Below are 12,530 nucleotides of genomic sequence, written 5' to 3'. Positions count from 1 at the left end.
TCCCAGCAACTCATAAACTAAGGAGGCTGATACAGGAGGATCATAAGTTTAAGGCCAACCTGAGCAATTTATAAAGTCCTTAAGCAACTAGGGGGACCCTGTCTCTAAATAAAATACAAAAAGGGCTAGGGGGGTGGCTCAGTGGCCAGGGGGGCAACAATCCAAGAAAAATACAGTTCAAAATCCCCAAACACAAGATGAAGAGAACATATAGTAACAGTATACGAGATGCATTCTGGCCTAAATGAGAGCATTTGTCATTTGTAAGCATGATATGTATGATACCAAAAATAAAAAAAATAAATAAATCTTTAAAAAAGGGAGGGGGCTAGGATATAGCTCAGTGATAGAGCATCTCTGGGTGTAAGCTCTAATACACAAAAACAAAAAGAAAAAGATAACTTTCTCCAATTCTTCCTTCTGGGTAACATATATAAAACATATTATTTAGGTCTACTACACAAGACATGCTCAAACCATTAAATAAAAGAACAAAAAAGCAAAACACCAATTTTCACATAAGAGTTGTCTTCCCACTTGCCTAAACCCTTGTTCTCAATTCCTCTCTGTTACTCCAGAATTCTGTGACAGGAGTGATGGTTCCAAGCAGATTCCTCCATACACAAATCTAGTTTTCCCTAACAACTGCATATCAGACATATAAAAATCACAAGGGACCCAAATCTTACCCTAGAATTAATTAAAATTCAAGCCCAAAATCTAGTTTCATGTTCTAACAACCCAAGTCCTCCTGTCACACAAGTAGTAGGCTCCAAAACTGTATTCCAAGCCAGCTCCACTCGCTCATAGTGGAGCTAGGTATTTTGAAGCAGCCCCAAATGATAAATTGTTCACATTATAAAAACTGTTTTAAGTCAGGTGCAAGTTTGGAAAACACATTTTCCCATAAAAGTATTATTAAAGCCAGGTGAAGTGGTGCATACCCATAATTTCAGGTAACTACTCAGGAAGGTGAGGAAAAAGAAGGATCCCAAGTTCAAACCCAGTCTGGAAAACTTACTGAGACTCTATCTCAAAACGACAAATAAACAAACGAGTAAAATAAAAGCGTTATTAAAAGAGCCAAAGGAACTTGGCTATAATGGCCCACACCTGTAATCCCAGTGGAGAGGCTAATGTAGGAAGACCTTTATTCTCTACCACTAATTTCACAGGATATCCTTTGGGAAATACCATAATGGACAATAGTACTATTGTCACCGTGAATAACTAAGCAAATTTTGTTTGTTTTTTTATGGTGCTGGGGATTGAACCCAGGGCACTGTGCATGTAAGGCAAGCACTCTACCAACTGAGCTATATCCCCAGCCATAACTAAGCAAATTTCAACAAACGTGAATATGGTTTTTACTGATCTTAGATGTTGGACTCATACAATAAAAGTTATTAGGAAAATAACAAAGAAAACAAATTTACAGTGATTAGTAGAAGCTTTGGGAAGGCTTATTTTAAAAAGAATGGCATATCTGAATCTCTTAATTCATTTCTTTTTTTAGTTGTAAATGAACACAATATCTTTATTTATTTATTTTTATAAGGTGCTGAGGATCGAACCTAGTGCCTCACACGTTCAAGGCAGGTGCTCCACCACTGAGCTACAGCCCTAGTCCCTCTTAATTCATTTTTAAAATTATTATTACTTCTTTCTCCTTTTATGATACAAAGATACTAAGGTAATTTCATGTCTGGCTTGTTATTCTTTTTTTCTTAACACACACACACACACAAAAAAAAAAGAGGGTTAGGAACAGTGGTACTTGCTTGTAGTCTCAACTACTTAAGAGGCTGAGACAGGAGGATTACTTGAGCCCAGGCATTTGGGTGCAAGTAGGAACAACACAGAAAAATCTTGTCTCCTAAAAAGAAAAATAACTAAAATCAATACACAAAGAGAGAAAGATTTCCTGCAGTAATTACACTAGAGTTGGAAGAAAAATTATGGGAGGTTAAAGCTTAAAAGTTTAAAGAATACTAGAAGGTTGGAAGAGAACAGATATGTGGTAAAAAAAAAAAAGTCAAAGTTAACGTCACTGGGTCCATATGTAATTAATTAGAATAAAAGAAAGAAACTGGGACATCCACAGTGCAAATTCCCAAAAGGGAAAGAAAAAGGTTAAATAAACACTTCCTCCTACCAGCCAACTAGTGGCTCCAAGAGCTTAGGACATGGTACTGGCTGGAACAATTAGTTCTTAGGCAAACAGCGATCTCAACCAAATGAGTGGAGAGTATAAAGCTTGCTGAACCCAGTTGAGTATACAATTCTGGCAAAAAAAAAGTGTAAAAGGTATTAAGAGGCCACATAAGTCATATCCATGATTCCACACACAGAGTTGGAACAGTCAGGCAAGTGGCAACACCCTGTAATCTAGTCAATTTTTAGCAGTACTGAGTATTGAAACTATGGGTTCCTGTGTGCTTTACCATTTAGCTACATTACCAGCCTCTATCACTTAGCTATAACCCCAGCCGTTGTTTGCTAATTTTATTTTGAGACAGTTTTACTAATTACAGAGGTCCCAAATTTGCTATCCTTCTACCCCAGCCTCCTGAATTGAGGCCATATTGCTGGTTTACGGCGGTGTGGCCCCAAGCCTCAACTTAAAGTTTCTGAAGATCTGAGAAACTAGTCTTATATAAAATTCCAGCTTTCTGCTAAATACACACACACACACACACATATAAACAATTTCTTTTTTGGTTTTTTGAAACAAATGAAATCTGTACAAATCACAATCTCCAGACTGCAGGAAAATGAAATCTGAATAATCAGAAAACACTTCTTATAAAACACACAAATTAAATGATAAAATTATAACTAAGAGATACAGAAAAATAATTTTTAGAAAGGCTCCTGGGTTTAGCACTTTACCAAATATATGTACAGATGGCTAGCTAAAAGATAGGCTTGCATGTAGCTGAGAACTTGAACTAAAATTGCTTACTGCCAATTCATCCTATAAAATTAGGAAATTTTAGAATGATTACATACTCAGGTATTGACAAGTGTAGAGATCTGTTTAGACCAACATTCAAATGAACACCTGCACTCACTTAAGTGTATGTTTGTGGCCTGACTCAGCCTAAATGCTGAAATAAAAGCCAGGAGTAAGATATGGAACAAAGAGAATTTTCTAGGCATTCCAACCTTAAAACATAAGACTTAATCCCTCTCAGGGTGGTCTTTAGAACAGTCTTCTTCACATGGAAACATGGCCTAAGATTTATACTTCCTTTTTTACAATCAATTTGAAATTTCTATTTGGCCCTATTGAAAAAAGTTGAACACCCACAATAATCTCTCAATATTACTCCAAGAAGGTAATTTATACTTCTGAATTTCAGTCTTCAAAAATTCTATGCTTTTATAGTTTCAACATAAAATACATTTATTCATTAAATATGTTTTGAAGCTGAGCATGGAGGCCTATGCCAGCAATCCCTTGGACTCAGGAGGGTGAGGCAGGAGGATCCAAAGTTGGGGGCCAGTCTGGGCAACCTAGCAATCTGTCACAAAATAAAAATTTTAAAAAGGGGGCTGGGAATGTGGCTCAGCGGTAGAGCGCTCGCCTAGCATGGGCAGGGACCGGGTTCAATCCTCAGCACCACATAAAAATAAAGGTATTGTGTTGTGTCCATCTACACCTAAAAAATAAATATTAAAAAAAATTTTTTTAAAGACTAAGGGTATAATTCAGTGGTATAATGCATGTTGAGCATACTAAAGATCCTGGGTTCAATCCCCAGTACAATAAACTAATTTTTAAAAGTACTGGCCACGGATGTGGAACCATTCACAATAAAAACCCTTATGCACTATTAGAATCCTCATCTACTGCCAATGACAATTTTAAAATGGAAAAATTATATGCCTACATATAATTAATAGCTACATATAATACATAGCTACATCCCCAGCTATTTTTTGAGACAAGACAATATGTCTACACAAAAACTAGCATCCATGTTTATAACATGTTTCTTAATAGCCAAAAGTAGAAACAAATCAAAGATCAACTGAGAAAGAGGTAAGTAAAATGTGGTAAAGTAGATCAAGAAGCTGAGCAGTGATACCAGATTTCCTGCTGACTCCCTGTTTAATCTCACCTGACAGTTTTCTTCCAAAATAATCAAGTGAGGCATGTTTTCTTTAATTACCCTGAGTATGGGCAAGAGGGCCTCAGGGTAGCTACTCTCTCTAGCATGGCCATTATATAATGTATGACAGCAATTGCAGGAGGGCAAAGGAATCAGTGATTGAGAATAGTCTCAGGAAATAATGATCTTTGTTTTTGAGATTTATAGAACTGAAAAACAGCTCCTAACTAGAAGAGGAGGGTTAGGATCTTATGTGTGACACCTGGTCGCAAACCTCCCACTTTGAGATGATGCCCACCAGTCCCCTATCACCCATCTCCTATATACACCACTCCTAAATCAGCTTCCCCAGATATTCCAATCAGCTATCTCATCTTAATGAAGTTCTTTCTCTGACCTCTTGACTAACTGGCTTCTGATATGCAGTGAACAGACCAAGTGCAGTAATAATCCTTGCTATTGCTATTGCCACTAAAATTGAGGTAACCAATACTGAACCATTGCTCCTGGGAGAAATACAGGAATAGGGTACTGTGAGCCTCCAAGTCATGTTTTTGTCAACCAATCAGTATCTAATTTTTTTATTTTTCTGTTTAAAACTTCGGACTTAATGTATACATTACTACTTAACTATTAGTTCTTTAACATGGCAACCTGAAGCTTACTAACATTTTCTCCATAAGATACACTCTAACAGATGCAATGGCACTTACCTGTAATCCTATTCAGGGGGCACAGGCAAGAAATAACAAGTTGAAGGCCAGCCTCAACAACTTAATGAGAGCATGTCTCAAATAAAAAATAAAAGGGGCTAGGGATGTAGCTAAGAGATACAGCATCCTGGGTTCAACTCCCAGTACAGAAAAAATAAATTTGCAATAAAATTCTTACATCTGAAAAGCAGAACATTTGCAAGTTTGCAGTATGCTTATCTAGGCAGTTGGGAGGGGGCAGGGACAAAGGGGGAGAAATGTTACAAATCTCTCAAGAACCCACAGTCTAAAAAACCCTTAGTTATTTCCAAAACCATACCCATATGGTGTGCAACAGAGTGGAGACCACTTCTCTATTCAGATCCTCAGATACTGGATTCCAACAGAATACAAAAATCACAGTATGAGAAAGGGAACAAAATAATGTACCTTTCGATTCCATGTCCTTCTGCATGGTCTTAACCATAATTATCAGCCTACACTACTTGCAGGTCACACTGTAAGTTGTGATCCATCCTTCCTTCCTTCCTCCCTCCCTCCCTCCCTTTTTTTCTTATTTATTTTTTTTTAATTTTTTTTTTAATTTTTGTTCCAGGGGCCCTTTCCTACTCAAATTTGAGGCCAGCCACATTCCCAGTCCTTTTTTATTTTATTTTGAGGCAGAGTCTAATTAAATTGCTTAGGGCCTCAGGAACTTGCTAAGCCTGGTCTCAAACCTGTGATCCTCCTGCCTCAGCCTCCCGAGTTGCTGGGACTACAGGCGTGCCTGGCCTTGATTTTTTTTAATAATAGAATTTGAGACTTATTAGAAGGCATCTTTTTTAAAAATTTTTTTAGTTGTAGTTGGATACAATACCTTTATTTTATTTATTTATTTTTATGTGGTGCTGAGGATTGAACCCAGGGCCTCACACATGCTAGGCAAGCACTCTACCACTGAGCCACAACCTCAGCCCCAGAAGGCATTTTAATTTTTATTAAATGTTATGTGCCAAGCACTGAATCACAGGCAATTCTTAAAAAAAAAAAAAAAAAAAATACCTGTGCCTATTTGTGTCCTTAAAACTGGTATCTACTCTAAAACCTACCTGACCAAGTGACACTATGAAACTAAAACAAAAACAGACATAGGAATACACCAAAAGATTCTCCAAAACCTTAATCTGGTTACTTTTTTCCAAAGTATATCCAACTGGGGTTTTAGTACATCATCTGTTTGCTTGTTAGCTATCTCTTGTTACAAGCAGCCTAGTCCAGGGACCCTGCCTGGATACTGGCTGGCTAGATTGAGCCTCAGGCCCACATAAAATAGGCAAACAGTACAAAAGAAAAAAAAAATGAATTTTTTTTTTTCCTAATACTGAGAATTGAACCCAGGGGCGCTCTACCAATGAACTACACACCCAGTCCTTTTAATTTTTTCATTTTGAGACAGGGTCTTGATAACTCTGTCTGGAAAAATGAATTTTATGCAATTTGATTAAACTGAGACGTTTGGTCCTCCAGTCCCACAAAACTGGTTACAATTTATAGGTGATAATGTGGACTTAACCAGCCAGGGAATGGATCAGTCTTCATTTTCTTGGCATCTACCTTCAAAAGTAGGAATTAAGAAATAATGGGGGACTGGGGCTGTAGCTCAATATGTGAGGCACTGGGTTCAATCCTTAGCACCAAAAAAAAAAAGGAGAGATAGAATGGCTATAGAAAAAGTTATCACAAATTTGTTTTTAATTTCAAAGAGGTCTGCTTCAACTACACTGTAAGCCCTCCTGGGTAAGATTCATCTCATCTAAATAATAACCCATATGAAAAATGCTTTTGGATACTGGGCACAGTGGAGCATGCCTATGATGACAGCTGTGGCTGAGGCAGGAGAATCACAAATTTGAGGCCAGCCTAGGCAGTTTAGTAAGACCCCCTCTCAAAAAATAGAAAAGGAGCTGGGCACAACTGGCACATACCTGTAATCCCAGCAGCTCAGGAGGCTGAGGCAGGAGGATCAAGAGTTCAAAGCCAGGGCTGGGGCTAGGGCTCAGTGGTAGAGCACTTGCCTGCGACCCGTGAGGCACCAGTTCACTCCTCAGCACCACATAAAAATAAAATAAAGGTATTGTGTCAACAACTAAAAAAAAAAATTTTTTTTAAAGTTCAAAGCCAGCCTCAGCAACGGTGATGCGCTAAGCAACTCAGTGAGACCGTCTCTAAATAAAATGCAAAAGCCGCCTGAGGATGTAGCTCATAGGAAGAGCTCCCTTGAGTTCATTCAATCCTCCATATGGCAAAAAAGTAAATAAAAATTTAAGTAAGGGCAGGATGATATAGGTCAGTGATAGAGTGCTTACCTAGCATGGACAAGGTTCTGGGTCCAATCCCCAGTATCACCAAAATAAAACAAAAAATGCTTTTGGAAAGTAAGAATTGCTTATCTTAATTCATTACAGTTGGGGCTGGGGATGTGGATCAAGCGGTAGCTCGCTCTCCTGGCATGCGTGCGGCCCGGGTTCGATCCTCAGCACCACATACAAACAATGATGTTGTGTCGTGTCTGCCAATAACTAAAAAATAAATATTAAAAAATTCTCTCTCTCTCTCTTTGAAAAAAAAAATCATTACAGTTTATGGTTTGTTGTGCACAGGAGCACATGCCAATAATCCCAGCAAATGGGAAGGTTGAGGAAGGAGGATCGAAAGTTTGAGGCCAGCCTCTTCAATTCAGCAAGGACCTAAGCAAACTTAAAATAAAAAATAAAAAGAACTGGGGATGGGCTGGGGCTGGGTCTCAGCAGTAGAGCACTAGCCTAGCACATGCAAGGCCCTGAGTTAGGCCCTGAGTTCGACCCTCAGCACCACATGAAAATAAATAAAATGAAGGTATTGTGTCCAACTACATATAAAACATAAATATTAAAAAAAAAAAAACTGGGGATGTAGCTCAGTGTTAAAACAACCCTAGGTTCAATCCCCAGTACCAAAAGAATCAAAAAAACAAAAACAAAAAATACCATAAACCAAGCAAGGTAATGCACACCTGTAATCCCAGAGATTTGGGAAGCTAAAGCAAGAGGGTTGCAAGCTCAAGGCCAGCCTCAGCAATTCAGCGAGACCCTGACTCAAAAATTTTAAAAGGGCTTGGGATGTAGTTCAGTGGCAGAGCACCCCTGAGTTCAATCCCCAGTACCAAAACAAAACACCTTAAATCACTTGCTCAGCACTGATCGATCTCTCTCTCTCTCTCTCTCTCTCTCTCACACACACACACACACACACACACACCTTAATTTGCTTACTTACACCAGCCAAATTTGCACCCCTTTTGTTCACTTTTGCTGTCACTGTCCTGACCAGAGTCAACACCTATGTCAAGGTAAAGGCTGTGCTTAGGTATATGAAACTGGAAAAGCAATCAATTATCTCTTCTCCTAAGTCTCACCAGCTGTGTTTTCCTGATGACACAGAATCTGTCCACCTGCTCGCACAGATGGTACAGCTGCACTTAAAAAGTAAAACACCTGTTTCAGTTTATCCATTCCATGCAATTAGAACAATACTAGCTACAGATCAGGCAAGCCCTGGTCAACATTTTCATTTTACTGCCCAGATAAAGACCAAGGACATTTATAGGATGCTAAAATACATCTTTCATCCCGAAAACACAAATACAGCCATTTGAAGTTACTATAATAATGTCAAAAATTGTAATAAGGTATTATAATCCTAGATTACAAATATAGCTATAAAGCTAGGTGTGGTGGTCTCAGCTATTCAGGAGACTGAGATGAGATCATGAGTTTGAAATGATCCTGGGCAACATAGCAAGACCATTTCAAAACAAAAAAACAAATTTGGTTTTCGTTAATCACTTCTCAAACTACTTAATTTAGAATACTACTCCTAGTAAAATAGGCTCATTACTCACTTGCAGTCAGAACTTCAATAGCAGTAAACACGTTGAATGGATGGATAATGTTAAATAAAAAGCAGGTGACACATACGAAGTTCTTCCTTGTTTCATACCTAAGAAATTTTGTAATTGAGAAACATTTTACTTTCCCTGTGGGAACTTAAATCAACTTCACCTTAACTTAAATTCCCAGAGGAATTTCTTCTAAGGAGACTCATTAATATTGGTGAACTAAAAACAGTGATTATTTCCTATGCAGATAAACAAAAACATTCATGAGATGATAGATGATTTATGTCATATTCCATGAGTTAGTCTGAGTGTTGAAAAGTTTTACATTTTAGGGTAATTTGAGGGCTTATGGAGAAAGTAGTGTAGTGTGTTGGAAATCAAGGATGCCCCAGGAGTACAATAAACAAATATGAAAGCTTGGTTATTAAAGGACATAATATCATTATCAGGAATATCAAATAAAAAGCAATCAAATAAAAGATATGTTCCTCAAGTTTAAAATAAAATCTGGGCTGAGTATGATGGCACACACCTGTAATCCTAGAGACTCTGGAGGATCACAAGTTCCAGTTCAGCCTCAGCAATTTAGTGAGACCGTAAGCAATTTAGTAAAACCCTGTCTCAAAACAAAACATAAAAAGGGCTGGGGATGTAGCTTAGTGGTAGAGCACCCCTGGGTTCAATGCCCAGTACCAAAAATAAAAGAAAAAATTAAAAAATATGCAATAACCTATCTCATGAATCAGTTTACAATGATGAAAATACACACCAAGGTATATTTTATGGTGATGGGTGATGAACTAATTTGGCAAGGCTTCTATGGACTTAGGCAGAGCTTGGTTCCACCTGAAGCTTCCTGTCTCCTATGTCAAACAGTAGTAAAGGACCTATTTTTATTTCCAGCACAAATCTGCCTGGTTCCAGAACTTCACAGGTTAATGCCTTTTCCTACTGTTATAGAAACATTATCTCCTATAACCACAGGTAACAGGTACATCTTTAAGAAGCAATTGCTCTAAAATGGACGACCTTGCACTTTCTGAGGAAAAAGGATTTGAATGGTGCTTGGCAAACTCATGAAGCAGTCTATCACAAACCTGTCTTTTCACAGAGTATTTGCAAAGTTCTCTAAAATGAAAGGTGTGATCACTTTAGAGGAATCTCATTACTAACACTGAACAAATCAATACTGAGTTCTGTACATATATCAAAACATCATATTGTACCTGGTACATAAATTAAAGACAAACACTGCAAATTTTCTTTTATATATGCAAGCTAAAAACAGTTTATTTGAATATAGAATAATGACTATTAGAGATTGGAAGGCTGGGGTGGAGGAGATAGATGAAGGCAGGATAGCAAATAAGAAAACGTAGAAAGTAAGTTTTAGTGTTCCACAGCACAATGCGGTGGCTATAGTTCTCAATAACATGCTATATATTTTACACAGGACTAGAAGAGAGAAGTTCAAAGGCTCCAAAGAAATGATAAGTAGATGAACATGATAATTAGCCTGATTTAAAAAAAAATTTTTAGTTATAGATGGACACACACCTTTATTATTTTTATGTGGTGCTGAAGACCATACCTAGGGCCTCACATGTGCCGGGCAAGTGCTCTACCACTAAGCGACATCCCCAATCCTAATCTGCCTGATTTGATTAATGCATGCTGTATACATGTTGCAATATCACACTGTACCCATAAATACATACAATTTTTGTCAATTACAAAATGTAATAACAAAATACTATTGAGGACTTAGACTCAAAGGGAAAAAAATGATCTCAGGGTAAATAGCATATATTATTTATAAAATGTAAATAACTATTTTCACTTATTATAGATGTAACATATTTTTACTTTTTTTGGTGGTGGTGCTGGGGATTGAACCCAGGACTTGCATATGAGGCAAGCATTCTACCAACTGAGCTATATCCCCAGCCCTATTTTTTACTTTTAAAAAATAACAACAACAACAAAAAAAAAATAGCCACATTAGGGCTTGGATTGTGGCTCAGAGGGAAAGTGTTCGCCTCACATTCATGAGGCACGGGGTTCGATCCTCAGCACCACATAAAAAATAAAGTGAAGATATTGTGTCCACCTATAACAACAACAACAAAAAAAAAACATTAAAAAATAAAATAAAAAATAGCCACATTAGGTGGGCATGGTGGCACACGCTTGGGAGGCTGAGGCAGGAGGATCGCAAGTTCAAAGCCAGCCTCAGCAACTAAGCTAGTCCTAAGCAACTTATGAGACCCTGTCTCTAATAAAATATAAAAAAGGGCTGGGGTTATAACTCAGGGGTAGAGCATTTGCCTAGGACAGGTGAGGCCCTGGGTTCTATCCTTAGCACCACATAATAAATAGATAGATAGATGGATGTAAAATCCTTTTAAAAGTGGGGGGGGGGTGCTAAGGATGTGGCTCAGTAGTTAAGCACCCCTGTGTTCAATCCCCAGTACAAAAAGAAAAAAATAGCCACATTAATAAAACAAAATAGAATCACTATAGCTTTAGAAAATATCTTGCTAAATGACAGATTAAATGGCCTTACCCAGTTCATTTTATCTGTTTCTCTTATTCTTGAACATTTATGTTACTAATAAATGTAAAGTCAACATTAAAAACATTACTGAATGCTGCTATTGTTGTTCATAAAATCCAAGGTACTTATCACAACAAAAAGAGACAAATGGTTTTGCTCTTGTTTAAAGATCTGATAGAATAGGTCTGTGGACTTCCCATCTGACTGGAACTTATAAAGACTGCAAAATATTACACACAGTATGATGAAAACACTGTATTATACATGTATAAATAGATATACAAAAACATCTGGAAATACAAACTTTCAGTAATGAAGTGAAAGGTAATTTTTACTTTTTACTCAGTTTAACTAGAAGTTCTTTTAGAATATCTTAGGCTGGGGCCTGGGGATATTGCCTAGCATACATGAGACTGTAGGTTGAATCCCCAGAACCACAAAAGTAAAATCAAAGAAAATCCATATGTGGGTCTGGGTATGTAGCTCAGTGGTATAGTGCTTACCTAAGCATGCTGAAAACCCTGGTTAGATCACGGGGGGTGGGGGGTGGGATTTTTGGAGGGAAAAAAAAAATAGTGAGTATAATGTCACTCCTCTATTCAAAAACCTGTAATGGCTTATTCAGAAAATCCAAAATCTTTACCAAGACCCTAAGTCCCTGTCTGCCTTCTAACATTGGCTTTTACTGCTATTCCTGCTAGCCTCATGCTATTTTGTGAACCTATTAAGTATGTTCCTACCTCAGGGCCTCAATACTTATTATTCTAGTTGCCTGAATTGCTCCTGTCCCAGATGTGACATGTGCTTCTGTCAGATCTTTTTTCAAATGTGATGCAAACCTCTAATCCTGGCTACTAGGACAGCTAAAACAGGATATCAAATTCAAGGCCAGTTTCGGCAACTTAATGAGATCCTGTCTCAAAATAAAAAGGGCTGGGTATGTGGTTCATTAGTGGAACTCTGGTGGGTTCAATCCCCAGTATTACCAAAAACAAATGTCACTTGTTCAGAAAAGTTTTTCACTTTCAAAGAACATTCTTCATCACCCTCCTCTCTTTATCTTCATGGGTGGGGGGCATGACACACACTCGGACTTGGAGGTGGAGTTTCACTATGTTGCCCAGGCTGGTCTAGAACTTGGGGGCTCAAGTGATCCTCTCACCTTGAGATAAGGATTTAGGATAAGTCTAAGTATGGTCCATTGAGATGCAAAAAGGGCCCTGGAA

General features: G+C 37.9%; 1 protein-coding gene across 3 annotated transcripts in view; it reads right to left on the bottom strand.

The window, feature by feature from the left end:
* Cbfa2t2 (CBFA2/RUNX1 partner transcriptional co-repressor 2) overlaps positions 1-12,530 on the bottom strand; it is a 152,729-nt gene that overhangs the window by 118,261 nt on the left and 21,938 nt on the right. The window contains exon 3 of one of the 3 annotated variants that reach the window (XM_071608846.1): positions 8,751-8,848. The exons of the other annotated variants lie outside the window; for them this stretch is intronic. The gene's annotated coding sequence lies outside the window, so the exon portion shown is untranslated. The remainder of the gene's footprint in view (positions 1-8,750; positions 8,849-12,530) is intronic. 3 annotated transcript variants of the gene reach the window in all.

The sequence above is a fragment of the Marmota flaviventris genome, chromosome 2 (genome assembly GCF_047511675.1).
Source record: "Marmota flaviventris isolate mMarFla1 chromosome 2, mMarFla1.hap1, whole genome shotgun sequence".
In the NCBI taxonomy this organism is placed as follows: domain Eukaryota; kingdom Metazoa; phylum Chordata; class Mammalia; order Rodentia; family Sciuridae; genus Marmota; species Marmota flaviventris.
The sequence above is the reverse complement of the archived record's forward strand: the minus strand, read 5'-3'. Positions and strand labels throughout refer to the sequence as shown.